This window comes from Staurois parvus, unplaced genomic scaffold (genome assembly GCF_062004578.1).
Source record: "Staurois parvus isolate SC_StPar_1 unplaced genomic scaffold, SC_StPar_1.0 ptg000634l, whole genome shotgun sequence".
Taxonomy (NCBI): domain Eukaryota; kingdom Metazoa; phylum Chordata; class Amphibia; order Anura; family Ranidae; genus Staurois; species Staurois parvus.
The window spans coordinates 10,436,975-10,448,929 of NW_028318430.1; positions in this window are offsets into that span (position 1 = coordinate 10,436,975).

Here is an 11,955-nt window from a genome sequence, read left to right on the forward strand (position 1 = left end):
GCAGCCTTTGATTGAGGTTTGTGCTGAGTTGGTTTCATCTGGTTCCCCCGAATGCAGGGATGAATTTTTGCCACCATTTAGTGCAGACCAGGTAGAGTCCCTGGTGTGGTTATTAGAGGATGATGTGGGTTACTTTCTGGAGCGTTATTCCACATGTTCACCACAGACACTAAGAGATTGTATAAACGCAGTACAGTCATTGACCAGACAGGCTTTGTGTAAGCTCAGCTTTGTTCAACCCATACTGCAGACATGGACAGATTTGTTGCACCCAGCCTCAGTCAGCTTACAAAGACCCAGTCCTGCTTCTAATCTATTTCCTCAAAACTCTATTCCTGCATTCCCAACAGCTCCTCCTGCCCTGCTATCTACCGCATGTCAGTACCCTGTTCCCACTCGCTGCACCTATCCTGCCTTTAACCCTGTAAAAGAGCCCTCTGTAGCAACCGCTCCCTCTCCTGTTCCATCCTCCAGTTCTTCTCTGTCTCCAGCTGCTCCATTCGTTTGCAGACCTGCGTTTACTTGCAGTGCTCCAGTAGTTAAAACCAGAAAAAAGCGAAAATTCTTTCCAACCAGTACCATCCTGCCAGTATCCAAACCGGTGAGCCTGCCTTCCGTGGTTCAGCCTGAAGCCTCTACTCAGCCTGAAGCCTCTACTCAGCCTGATGCCTCTACTCAGCCTGATGCCTCTCTTCAGCCTGATGCCGGTACGCAGCCTGATGCCTCTCTTCAGCCTGATGCCTGTATGCAGCCTGATGCCTCTACTCGGCCTGAAGCCTCTACTCGGCCTGAAGCCTCTACTCGGCCTGATGCCTCTACTCGGCCTGATGCCTCTACTCGGCCTGATGCCTCTACTCGGCCTGATGCCTCTACTCGGCCTGAAGCCTCTACTCGGCCTGAAGCCTCTACTCGGCCTGAAGCCTCTACTCGGCCTGAAGCCTCTACTCAGCCGGACGCCGGCATTCAGCCTGATGCCTCTACCCAGCATGATGAACTGATCCAGCCTGACGATCCTATTAGGCCAGTTGACTCGATGCCCGCTGTTGATCCAGATGATCCGGTACCTGATCCGGTGCCCGCTGTCGAGCCAAATGACCTGATGCCTGGTGACCCAGTGCCCGCTGTCATACCTGGTGACCCGATGCCCGCTGTCGAGCCAGACAATCCGGTACCTGATGACCCGGTGCTCACTGTCGTGCCTGTTGACTCGGAGCCCACTGCCTTGCCAGATGACGCGGTGCCCGCTGTCGAGCCAAATGACCTGATGCCTGGTGACCCAGTGCCCGCTGTCCAGCCAGACGATCCAATGTCTGACCCAGTGCCCGCGGTCATACCAGTTGACTCGGAGCCCACTGCCTTGCCAGATGACGCGGTGCCCGCTGTCGAGCCAAATGACCTGATGCCTGGTGACCCGATGCCCGCTGTCCAGCCAGACGATCCAATGTCTGACCCAGTGCCAGCGGTCATCCCAGTTGACTCGGAGTCCACGGTTGTGCCTGGTGACTCGGTGCCCGCCGCCCCGCCTGGGGGCCTGAGACCTGTCGTTCCGCCTGGGGGTCCGGCGCCCGCCACTCCGCCTGAGGGTCCGAGACCTGTCGCTCCGCCTGGGGGTCCGGCGCCCGCCGCTCCGCTTGAGGGCCCGAGACCTGTCGCTCCTCCGGGGGGTCCGGCGCCCGCCGCTCCGCCTGAGGGCCCGAGACCTGTCGCTCCATCTGGGGGTCCGGCGCCCGCCGCTCCGCCTGAGGGCCCGAGACCTGTCGCTCCTCCTGGGGGTCCGGCGCCCGCCGCTCCGCCTGAGGGCCCGAGACCTGTCGCTCCGCCTGGGGGTCCGGCGCCCGCCGCTCCGCCTGAGGGCCCGAGACCTGTCGCTCCATCTGGGGGTCCGGCGCCCGCCGCTCCGCCTGAGGGCCCGAGACCTGTCGCTCCGCCTGGGGGTCCGGCGCCCGCCGCTCCGCCTGGGGGCACGATGCCTGTCGCCCCGCCTGGGGGCACGATGCCTGTCGCCCCGCCTGGGGGCCCGATGCCTGTCGCCCCTCCTGGGGGCCCGGCGCCCGCCGCCCCGCCTGGGGGCCGGTCGCCCCGCCCGGGGGCCCGGTGCCTGCTGCTCCGCCCGGGGGCCCGGTGCCTGCTGCTCCGCCCGGGGGCCCGGTGCCTGCTGCTCCGCCCGGGGGCCCGGTGCCTGCTGCTCCGCCCGGGGGCCCGGTGCCTGCTGCTCCGCCCGGGGGCCCGGTGCATGTCGCCCCGCCCGGGGGCCCGGTGCCTGCTGCCCCGCCCGGGGGCCCGGTGCCTGCTGCCCCGCCCGGGGGCCCGATGCCTGTCGCCCCGCCCGGGGGCCCGATGCCTGTCGCCCCGTGCCTGCTGCCCCGCCCGGGGGCCCGGTGCCTGGTGCTCCGCCCGGGGGCCCGGTGCCTGCTGCCCCGCCCGGGGGCCCGGTGCCTGCTGCTCCGCCCGGGGGCCCGATGCATGTCGCCCCGCCCGGGGGCCCGATGCATGTCGCCCCGCCCGGGGGCCCGGTGCCTGCTGCTCCGCCCGGGGGCCCGCTGCCTGCTGCTCCGCCCGGGGGCCCGGTGCCTGCTGCTCCGCCCGGGGGCCCGCTGCCTGCTGCTTCGCCTGGTAATCCGATGTGCCTCTGCCCGGAGTCCTGCCCGATGTGCCTCTGCCCGGAGTCCTGCCCGATGTGCCTCTGCCCGGAGTCCTGCCCGATGTGCCTCTGCCCGGAGTCCTGCCCGATGTGCCTCTGCCCGGTGTGCCTCTGCCCGGAGTCCTGCCCGGTGTGCCTCTGCCCGGAGTCCTGCCCGATGTGCCTCTGCCCGGTGTGCCTCTGCCCGGAGTCCTGCCCGATGTGCCTCTGCCCGATGTGCCTCTGCCCGGAGTCCTGCCCGATGTGCCTCTGCCCGGTGTGCCTCTGCTCGATGTGCCTCTGCCCGGAGTCCAGCCCGGTGTGCCGCTGCCCGGAGTCCTGCCCGGTGTGCCAGTCTTTGATATCCCGCCAGTTACCAGACCCGGGCGGTGGAACATTTTGCCCAGCTAGGACTGTTTGGAGCGTCCTGAGGCCGCTCCTTGGGGGGGGGGGGGTACTGTTAGGAATGGACTGGCCAGCAATGGTGGGACTCACCTGCCTTTTGATCTGCAGTACCAGGGCTGGCCAGCGGGTGCTCCCAGCAATCAGAGACTCAACCTTTCAGCCAGCTAACACCTGGAACTGATGATGCTGGGGTATTTAAGGGATGGCCAGACCCACAGACTCTGCCTTGGTGTTGTGTTTGTCCTGGGCCCTGTATCTGTCCTGCATCCTGTTTCTGTCCCTCTGCCTGACCCTCTGTACTACGCTGCTTGTTACCTGTTTTGATCTCTGGCTTGTGACCCTGACCATCCCTTTGCCTGACCCTCTGTACTACGCTGCTTGCTACCTGCTGAACCTGGCCTGTGACCCCGACCATTCTCTGCTTGCTCCCCCTGTACCTACCTGCCCAATTGATATTGACCCGGCCTGCCTGACGACGCTTGCTTGTATGTACTGTTATCTGTGGGTGGTTTGGTTTGGTTTGTTTGCACTGTATTATGTTTAGTATTGCACTGCGTTTATGTTTGTATGGTTAGTGTTAATAAATTGTATTGTTTATCACATATCTGAAGTCTGCGTTTCCCTGCATCAGTCACACACCTCTGGTCACACCTGGGAGCCCTGACACCTAGAGTAACTGCCTGTTTCCTGGAATCTCCTCCATGCTCTTGAAACTGTGCTGGAAGATACAGTAAACCTTCTGGCAATGGCACGTATTGATGTGCCATCCTGGAGGAGTTGGACTGCCTGTGCAACCGTAGTAAGGTCCAGGTATCGCCTCCTACTATCAGTAGTGACACTGACCCTAGCCAAATTTAAAACTAGTGAAAAACAGAAAAGATGAGTAGGGAAAAATTTATCAGTGGCATCCACCTGTAAAAGCATTCCTGTTTTGGGGGTTGTCTCACTGTTGCCCATCTAGTGCACATGTTGTTAATTTCATTAACACCAAAGCAGCTGAAACTGATTAACAACCCCCTCTGCTACTTAACTGACTAGATCAATATCCCAGGAGTTTAAGTGACTTGATGCAATACTATGATTAAGAAGTGTACCTTTAACTTTCCAACTATTCATGGCAACCAGGGTATAGGTGGCTCTCGTTAGATGTAGCTTCTCTGTATACTTCTATCAAACACGGATTTGGCCTTCGAGCCATACAATATATTTTGTCCAAAGACCAGAAATTCCCACATAAACATGCCCAATTCTTATATGACATCATTGAATTCAGCCTTCAACATAACAATTTCTCTTTTTTGTATAAGCATTATCGACAAATACAGGGCACAGCCGTGGGAGCCAGGATTGCCCCTAGTTTTGCCAACTTATTATTGGGTTACTGGGATAACCAGTATATATGGTGCAACAATCAGTTTGGGGCGAACCTAGACTTGTATGCTAAGTATATTGACGACATCTTAATTATTTGGGATGGCTCAGATTCCCAATTGAATGGCTTCTTTGAACACTGCAGGAGTAACCCTTATGGCATCTCTTTCACCCATTTCATTGATGAACACAATCTTGTGTTTTTTGGATCTAGAGCTGAGGTCAGGTTCTGACAGTTCAATTGTATCTAGAACACATTTTAAACCCAGCACTGGGAAATCTTACCTACATGCTAAGAGTCACCATCACCCTCATTGGATCAAAAATCTGCCCTTTAGACAATTTTGTTCGTTGAGACGCACATCAATATTCGAACAAGACTATGTGAAACAAGGGGTCACCCTGAAAAGAAATTCAAAGAGAAGGGGTATGAGGATTGCCATATAGAAGAAGCTTAAAGTATTTGCTACACTAAGATGGGATCTGTGAGGATCAGAGCCCCGTCTCGACTGCTAGGGTCCCTACACAGAGAATGCAGGCCACATACCCTGTACACTTCTGCACTCATTTTAACAGTAAAGCTTGGGAAATGCAAAATACACATTTTCATGAAAAAATTTCATATTTTGAGTAAGGATCCAGTGTTGCGAGGCACTTTGCCAGAGAACCCCAACTTTATTTTTAGAAAGCCACTGGATCTGAGAAGTATAATAGCCCCAAGTAGAGTACAGAAATCCAAGGAATCCTTGGACGACAATAAAAATGGAGGGACATCCATATTCGACCAAAAAGGGAGCTATAAGTGCAGAGTTAAAAATTGTGGAACATGTGGTCTTGTGACATCAAAAGTGTAATGTAGCTGGCACTGATGGCGGAATACATGTCATCAAGCAATTCATCAATTGCGGAACCTCATATGTGATCTAAAGGCTACTTTACCCCTACGGCCTACTGTATGTGGATCGTATGTCACGACCACTAAGAGTCCGTGACACTTGAGGGCGATTATTCAGGGATGCGAGTTTTTGGGATCTAAGCAATCCTCAATGATATAATGGCAGACAGCATTAGAGGATATGCAAGAGGGAGAGCTTCTGGATTTTCACCCCAGGATGTCTAGCCCCAAAAGAGCTCAATGAGGAATGTAACCCCTCTCTCTATCTGCATCATACATGGCAAATGCATCATAGAGCTACCCTTGTTAGCCAGCAAGGACTTTGAAAATATTTCCTATAATATAAGTCACCTCCCTATTTGTACATGGTATATGCAAAGCTTATAATACATCTTGCCATGAATGATTATTATACATTTACATGTGGTTAATAATACAGGCGTACCTCGGTTTACAAAGTTAAGAGGTCAGAAAAAAGTAAAAGTCTTTTATCTGTTTAAAACTCTTTATAAAGTGCACTTTAAAGGCATAAATATTGTACAGGGACATGATTAAAAATTAATTTGTAAATGCATTGAAAACCAATTAATCCGTTCGTATTGCGAAAAAAATTTGTAAATGCATTGAAAACCAATTAATCCGTTCCGGAGGTCAGAAAAAAGTTTAAAAAAAGTCTTATCTGTTCAAAACTCTTTATAAAGTGCACTTTAAAGGCATAGTACTGTACAGGGACATGATTAAAAAAAATTTGTAAATACATTGAAAACCAATTAATCCGTTTGTATTGCTAAAAACCTTTGTAAACTGAGCCATTATTTTCAATGGATTTTCATTCGTAAACGGAAAATTACGTTCAACGAGGCATTCGTAAACCAAGGTGTGCCTGTATTGTAGAATTCCCCAAAAACAATGTCTTTCATTGTAGCTATTATTTTCTATATCCACTTTATTGACTTGTTCATTCATTGTGTGTGTGTGTGTGTATATATATATATATATATATATATATATATATATATATATATATATATATATTTATGTGAATGCACAGAAGCACACATACACTCATCCCAGTCCTCTGGGGTATGCAGTATGCTTTGGAAAATTATTTTGACACCACTTTTTCACATACACAGTCTAAAGTAAGGCTTGTCTTGATGTGACACTGTACACTCTGTAATTTATGCATTGTCAGTGTCGGACTGATGGCCCTACAGCTACTTCGGAGCTTCAGGTCCCATCATGCCTCAGTGGTTGTGACCATGGCTATGGCAGTCCACCCCGATGTGCTTTATGGAACTTGGGGCCAAGCAGTACTTGGGCCATGGGTTAGACACTCTCTATATACATTTGGTTGCATGCATCTGACATTATGGCCCTATATGGTAGTAACTCACTCTTTGGTGATGTGGTAACATATATGTGGTATAGTAACTCATGCTTACACACATGGGCAGATGCATCCATTTCATCCACATCCCTGGCTTTCTGGATTGTTCATGTACCTTACTTTCAGTCAGAGCACATGCTTGTCCATAGCTGCTCATGGTCATAGCACCATTTTAGATATACACTGCACTGGGTGTAGGTGCACACGTGTGCTTTTATATTCGCATGCATGTTTGCATATCTGCACTTCCACATTAGTGCGCATTAATCTATTCGTATATAATGATTGTTATGTGTTATTCATAAATCATTATTCTAATTATTTTATGTATTCACTAATTATTATTCATTTACTATCAACATTTTATATATTTTTTTTTTTGTTCCATAACAACAATAAGTTTTAACCATACATATACGTACATATTTAAATTTCAATTCATGTATATAATACAATATGAATTTTTTTATAATTTCTAATTTAATATTTTAAATGCCACCTTCGGCATTGCATTCATAGCTGTGGACATACATATTTTCATAGCTATCCAGTGTTGTACTGTGTGCAGCTTGCTTTTTGTAGACATGCCTGCTAGAGTTCTGTAGTTAGGGGGATTGCAGCCCATTTGGCAGGGGTCCCCGTCGGCTGTTTCTCTCAAGTGTCTCCTTGATCCGTTCACCGAGTATGACGTCTCTGGAAGTGACGTTCCAGCATGTCCGGAAGGAACCGGTGGAACACATACCATTTTGCGTGGCGAGAGGTCCACAGGGCCATGCTGCACCTTGCTGGGCGATTTATGCTACTAACCTACTCCTTCTCAGGACATACACTTTACAATCCTCAGCAGCTTCCTCAGTCAACAAACATTATCTCTGTGTGAGTGGGTTGAGAAGCACATTAACCACGTAGCCCCCAAAGATTTACACATGTAAGCAATAAATGTTCTGTATGTTTTATTATCTAAATGATTTATCGAGTATATGATTCATCATTGTGCGTTTTATGTAATTCAATTACTTATATGGGCCAATCATTCAATGTCATTCTGTTTTTGTGACCACATATATATGTTAATTTTGTAACCAGCTGTATAGAGTTTGGGCCAATATCCCTACTTTCCAGTGGGAGGAGCCTGTTTAAGACCATGTGACCATCTTTTGCTATAATAAGACTGTCCATGTAGCAACTAATACTGGCTCTGAGGAAGAGGGGATCGCCCCTTGAAACACATCAGCCATTTGAGGGTCTTCTCGTATTTGAGAGCTGAGCTGGTGACTTGGTCGCTTTGGATATTGACATGCCTTTGATACTACAGTTGTTTGTGAGTACATATATCTTTTGGATATAATAAAATTTATTTTCAAGCAATGCACTAAGCTGGAGCGCCCTTTCTTCCCTTGTTTTACAGATCGAGGCTGTGTCTGTAAGGGAATCTGATCTCAGCTATGTGCTGTGTGAAGAGGAGATCTATTGAGTGCCCTGTGTGCAGTCCAGCAGTGCCAGGACAAGGTCATCTAGTGCCCAGGGTGAAGATGACAAACTGTGACATCATGTCTCAGCAGAAATACCCCCCCCCCCCCAGCCAAAACACTAATCAGCATGCTCACCCTGTAAGCATGAATTCCCTCTGCAAGCCAACATTTCCTCAATCAAAAATGAAAAAATTCCTCTTCCTCCCAGTCCAAATCCCTCTCCCAGCACAAATCTTTGCCCCCCAATTCCCGCCTCCCAGCTCAAATCACTTACCGCCTCCCAGCTCAAATTCCCCCAATTCCCCACTCTTAGCACAAATCCCCCCACCCAAAAAAAAATCACCCCACCCAGCACACATGCTCTTTCCTTTCAAATTTCCCATCCCTAGCACAAATCTTCCCCACAAATGCCCCTCCTAGCACAAATCATCTCCCCTAAACTCCACTTCCTTCAACCTTGCTCATAACACATACCCCCCATTTCTCCATCTAGCACTTCTCTCTCCCCCTTCCCCTATTACACTTCCCAGCATAAATACCCGTCCAAGACAAAGTATTTCTAAGTAGATTTGGCAGGTTTTTGTGGAGTCTTTTGGATGTTGTTAAATTATCACAAAGCTGTGTTCCGCAATGGACAATAGTCAGTGTATATAGTCATATCCAGTAATCATACTCACCATAAAAATCTTTTTCTCAGAGTCCAATGAGGACAAAGCTCTCTCCACACATATCCTTTTGTCCCGTCTTTGGACTGCTTCCTACAACTAAGCTGGTGTGAGATGCGAGGGGTTATATCCTTAAAGTGGCAGGCCTTCAGTTTTTATACGTCTAGAATCCATTTCTCCTGTAAGCAGCATTATCTATTATTATAATCCTAGATTGCTTAAATATCATTAGACTGTGAAAAGAAGATTTTACTATGTGCAAAAAAATCCTTTTTTTAAACCCTTTTTTCTGGTGCCAGTTAACTAAGCAAATTTGTTGACTGCTGTAACATTTACGTTGGGGTTGCTGGTGTGGAATAAACTCTACCTGCACCAAGAAACAGTACGATAATTGGGATGCAACTAATTCCACCAGAGAAACATTATATTTATTCCATGTGTCAAGATCATTCTTCCAGTATGGTGAGTAAGAAAGGATAATTAACTCTAAATAGCGTGTCATATGTACTAGTCAAATTTCCCCCTAGGCACTTTAAGTGAATGCCATTTCATTTCAATGGAACATTGATTGTTAGATTCTAAATAACATGTCACTGAGTTAATACTGAGTACTTCTCACTTATAATTATTGATTTATGAATTTGATAGAGATTTAAATAGGTTAAGTTACTGCTTTCGATTAGACACAGTTCTTTATAATTCTTGTCTGCAAATAGACTGATATTGCACCTGACAGAAGTCATCACTTTAATGTTAAACCTTTTCATTCTAGCCCTTTTTAGTGCACATGGACTGCTTGTAGATAATGATAATGATAGTTGCAAAAACAAAAAAAAAACAGGTGTAGGAAATAGCATCTCAAATATGACAGAACTTTGAGAAGAATTAAAATAATCTACCAAACTGCTGATAAACTGAATAATGTGTGGTTTCCATATCAGAAAAGTAAAGGCTCCAATGTGACTTGAATGTGATCTAGGTGTTCAATTAGTCCCGACAGATCACTAGCAAAACTTTATGTAATAAAGGGTGGCTAGCTAACTAAAGAGAACAATAAAAGTTCAATGCTTTGTCTGCTCAGCCTAGTTAGATGCTTTTAGTGTATGACTCCTCTCTTTTGTAGGCGTTATTAGTGGCAGATTCCACATTCTATTTTGTTCTGTTTGTATTCACAAGTACAATACAGAAGAGTGGCAAGTAGCATACCTAGGCACTAGTTTGCTTTACTTTGCAGTATTGCAGAATTATTGACTGAACACCTATTAGATGCAGCAATAGAGCTGGCACTATGTTCATAGCTGGTGCCATAGTATTATTAATACGGATATAAAGAGGGATCAGAAGGTGCATTAAAACAACCATTTTGGATATATAGAAACAGGTGTGCATTGTTTCCACTATAATTAACAAATGCTTATAAAAGCCTATTTATAGTAAGGGTGATTTAAACTGGCAAGACTAAAGAGTGCCATGCCATTAAACAATGTAATTGAGAACAAAGGAGGGTAACAACTGACTGAGTTTGAAAAACTGAGAAATTGAGAGGAAGAAATTGGGGGAATAAATTGCTAGCAAAATTCTTGTGTTTATGTCCAACATATTACAAGAGGTTTCAGTGGAGTAGGCTCGTAGACTGAAAGAAGCATAATAAGCATGGCCTGTATCAGGCATGGCCACTATTCAGTAGAAGTCAGCCGGACTCAAACACCATCCCCCCACTAAAAAGTGTACCTGCATTTCTATTTAAGAGCACTAAGAATGCAAACAATATGCTGGCTATATATAAGCTTGACAATGAGAAGACAATATTGTGCTTTGTAAAAGTACACACTTTTATTTACAATGAAGAGAAATCGGAGACAACATGGTTCAATGAACTGGTGTAATGCCACAATAAAACATTTAACTACAACAAATGACCAGCTGCAATAACTATAGATATACAATACACAAAGCGCCATTTGTTAAAGAGTTTTTATGGTGGATTTTTGTATTGTTTATACTGTGGATTATGTTTAGCCAGTTCCCACCTGGCCTATAGTAAAATAATTGATGGTTGGGATTTTTGTTGTTCCAGGTGGACGTCATATAACGTCTTCCCGGATTACTGTCTCATGCGCCCGCGGGGCCATGCTGCACCGAGATCTGTCATCGGCTGATGATTGATCTGTGTACCGACCCATTGCTGGTACCATGTGACCACTGTGACCAACCACATCAAGTCACATGACAATTTTAAACAAATAATTGTGTTGCTAGCTGTGATTGGTCACCATTATCACATAGTACAGACTGGGCCCATCTGTGTCATGTGATTAGCTGTGACCAATCACAGCCAATCACAACAAAACAAACAATCGATTTCATTCAGTAAAATGCTTGTTTATAGCAATGAAATTCGTTGCTATAAGCAATCATAATGTGTAATAAAAAAAATACTGATCACTTCCCCAAAGTAGTAAAATGTTACTATGGTAACATTATGTTATTCTGGTCACAGTGTATTATAAAAAAAAAAAAAAAAAGCAATAACAAAAAAAATTACAAAATATATATATTTTGTTTTCGTACTGTCATCAGTCAGTGTTCCTGATCACTGCCACACCAGTTATATGATGACACTGAAATCCAATCAGATGAAACGAGCGCTGGATAAACATATAAAAAGGAGCAGCTAGCATGAAAAGGTAAAAACCTCAAACCCTCTCATCAATAATAAAAATTATGACACTGTACTGCACTAATGACAGTATTAAGAAAAAAAATTGTGATTTTTTTTTTTTTTTTTTTTTTTTATTTTCCAAAGAATTATGACCAAAAAATTACAACTTCGTCATGCCTTACTAAATACTTCAGACTGTCTATTTCCAAAAAGCGGTCATTTGGTGGATCTCTGTACTGTCCTGGCCTTTTTGGGCCTCAAGAAATGAGATCAGCCGTCAGTACTACAGAATTGATAAATTTTCATATAAATACCATAGTTTGTGGACTCTATAACTTTCCTACAGACTAAATAATATACACTCATTTGGGTTATTTTCACCAAATAAATGTAGAAGAATACAGTTTGGCCTAAATTTATAAAGAACAATAATTTCAGAATTTATTTGCAAAATTTTATAACACAAAGAAATACT